The sequence below is a fragment of the Microcaecilia unicolor genome, unplaced genomic scaffold (assembly GCF_901765095.1).
Source record: "Microcaecilia unicolor unplaced genomic scaffold, aMicUni1.1, whole genome shotgun sequence".
Taxonomy (NCBI): Eukaryota; Metazoa; Chordata; class Amphibia; order Gymnophiona; family Siphonopidae; genus Microcaecilia; species Microcaecilia unicolor.
The window spans coordinates 233,055-235,841 of NW_021963742.1; positions in this window are offsets into that span (position 1 = coordinate 233,055).

Genomic DNA, 2,787 nt, shown 5'->3' on the forward strand with positions numbered 1-2,787 from the left:
CTCCACACACTGTCTTCTAGGGCCCCTCCGCCTCCGGGTGACGCCACTTCCGCCACCACCACCAGCTTTCCAGCAAGGAGGTTAGATTGCACCGTGCGCCACTACGCACTCCAGCTCCTCCTTCCCTCGTGGTTCCGTATGATGACGAGACTCCGCCCCTTCTTCCCCATAGATCCCGCCTTCTCCCCTCCTATCTGTCAGGCCGTCTACGTACCACGTGACCCGAGATGGTCGTTTTCTCCGCTCAGAAGATAGGGGCGGGATGTATGAGTAATGGGCGTGCACTAAAGCCCCGCCCATTTCGAGTAAGATGGGATCATCAGAGTCCTTGAGAGCCTGGCAGATTTGGTACAAGGGTGGCAACACTGGCAGTAACCAAAGAAAGAAAATGTCTCTGTGGAAAAGGTTCGGGACATTTTCTGTGCTGCTGGAGAGACGTACATAGAAATGAGGCCAGATGAAAGATCTGCCCTAAAGGTGACTAGAGTTGTAGCTGCTGCTCAGTGCAGGCCACACCCCCTCTGCCTCACGGCTTCTGTTATGGTCCCTATCACAAGAATCGTGCATGACTCCGTCTTGGAAAGGGTGGTCTCACGGGGAAGAAGATTTATTTTATTTATTGCATTTGTATCCCACATTTTCCCACCTATTTGCAGGCTCATTGTGGCTTACAAAGCCCTGTTATACCAGGAGGCAGATACAATTGGTGTAATAACAAGATCCTAAAAAGCAGCGAGCTGAGCGAAGTGATAGAAAGGTGAATCAGGATAGGGTGAGGTGACGAAGTGTTATGATGAGTTATGGATTCTCGTTGTAGGCCTTGTTGAAGAGAGAAGTTTTCAGTGATATACGAAAGCTAGTTATTTCGTTGATCTCTTTCAAGTCCTTTGGAAGTGCATTCCATAGTTGCGTGCTCATGTAGGAGAACCTGGTTGCATGTGTTAGTTTGTATTTTAATCCTTTGCATTTAGGGAAGCGTAGATTAAGGAATTTGCTGGCTGATCGTTTTGAATTTCTGGGAGGCAGGTCCACGAGGTCCATCATGTTGCTCGGGGCATTTCCATGGATAATTTTGTGAACAACTGTGCAGATCTTGAACGCGGTACGTTCTTTAAGTGGGAGCCAGTAAACTTTTTCTTAGGGGTTTCGCGCTTTCATATTTTGTTTTGCCAAATATGAGTCTGGCCGCTGTATTCTGGGCTGTTTGAAGTTTCTTGATAGTCTGTTCTTTGCATCCCACATAAAGTGCATTGCAGTAGTCCACGTGACTTAGCACCATTAACTGAACCAGTTTACGGAAGATTGATCTTGGGAAGAAAGGTTTTACTCGTTTGAGCTTCCACATGGAATGAAACATTTTTTTCGTTGTGTTCTTCACGTGGGTTTTGAGTGTGAGATTACGATCAATGGTAACTCCCAGTATTTTCAGGCTATTTGAGATTGGAAGAGAGAGGTTTGGTGTGGTTATGGTGGTGAATTTGTTTCTGTTATATTGTGAGGTAAGGATGAGGCACTGTGTTTTTTCTGCATTGAGTTATAGTCGGAATGCATCAGCCCAGGAGTGCATGATTTGGAGGCGTTGATTGATTTCGTTGGTGATTTCTTTTACATCGTGTTTGAATGGGATATATATCGTACCATCGTCTGCATATATTTAGGGGTTGAGGTTGGTTAGCATCTTGGCTAAGGGTATCATCATTAGATTGAAGAGGGTAGGTGAGAGGGGGGATCCTTGGGAGACTCCGCATTCAGGTGTCCATGGGGCTGAAATATCCTCTTTCACCATTACTTGGTATGATCTTGTGGTCAGGAATCCTCTAAACCAGTTGAGAACGTGACCTCCAATTCCGAAGTATTCAAGGATATTTAGTAGTATTCCGTGGTCGACCATGTCGAAAGCACTGGACATGTCGAATTGTAGGAGGAGTATGTTATTGCCAGTTGCGATTGTCTGTTTAAATGAATTCATTAAAGTCACTAGTACAGTTTCGGTGTACTAGATTGCTGGTTGCTCCGTACTATAGGGTCTGATTTGCACTCTTCTCTCTACCAACTGATTCAAGGACACCTATTGTTAAAATACTAAATATAAAAAATAACTTTGTTAAAGCAAAGCATGCTGTATTTTTAGTTTATCCAGCTATTGTGTTCCTACAGTTTTTGATAAATAAAAATATTGATTACAGTCACATCATCTTGCAAACTTTTATTCACATTGCCATCTAGAGCTTGCATGGCCACAGATTAATCTAGCAGACTTCAGAATCAAATATGAAATAGCCAAATTATAAAACAATATTGCAAATTTGTGTAGGGTAGCGAGCTGGTAATCTAGCAGGGGGTATCTGTCTATTAGATTTTCAGCTTTTGTCTATCCTCACCACTATCTGACAAGCCGGACATTCTGGTCTGTTACAGGAGGAGGTAGAAGCTAGGAGCGGTTTTATATTTTATTTATACATACATTTCTAAACTGTCACTATCCAGTTGTCCTAGGCAGTGTACATCTGGAACATACACAGTGAAAGACACAAAAAAACATAGCATACACACAACTACAACAAAGAATTACTAAATGAACTCATCTTCACCAACACATGTCTTGCAGCCGTAAGTAAACTACTCAGACTGAAAAAGCCTGAGCAAAAAGAAATGACTTTAACTGTTTCTTACACTGAAGGATCGAAATTATCACACCTAAGCTTACAGGCAAAGTATTCCAAATACCTGCACCTGCAGTCTGAAGCATTACTGAGCAGTTAGCTTCAAGCCTCACATACTTAAAGG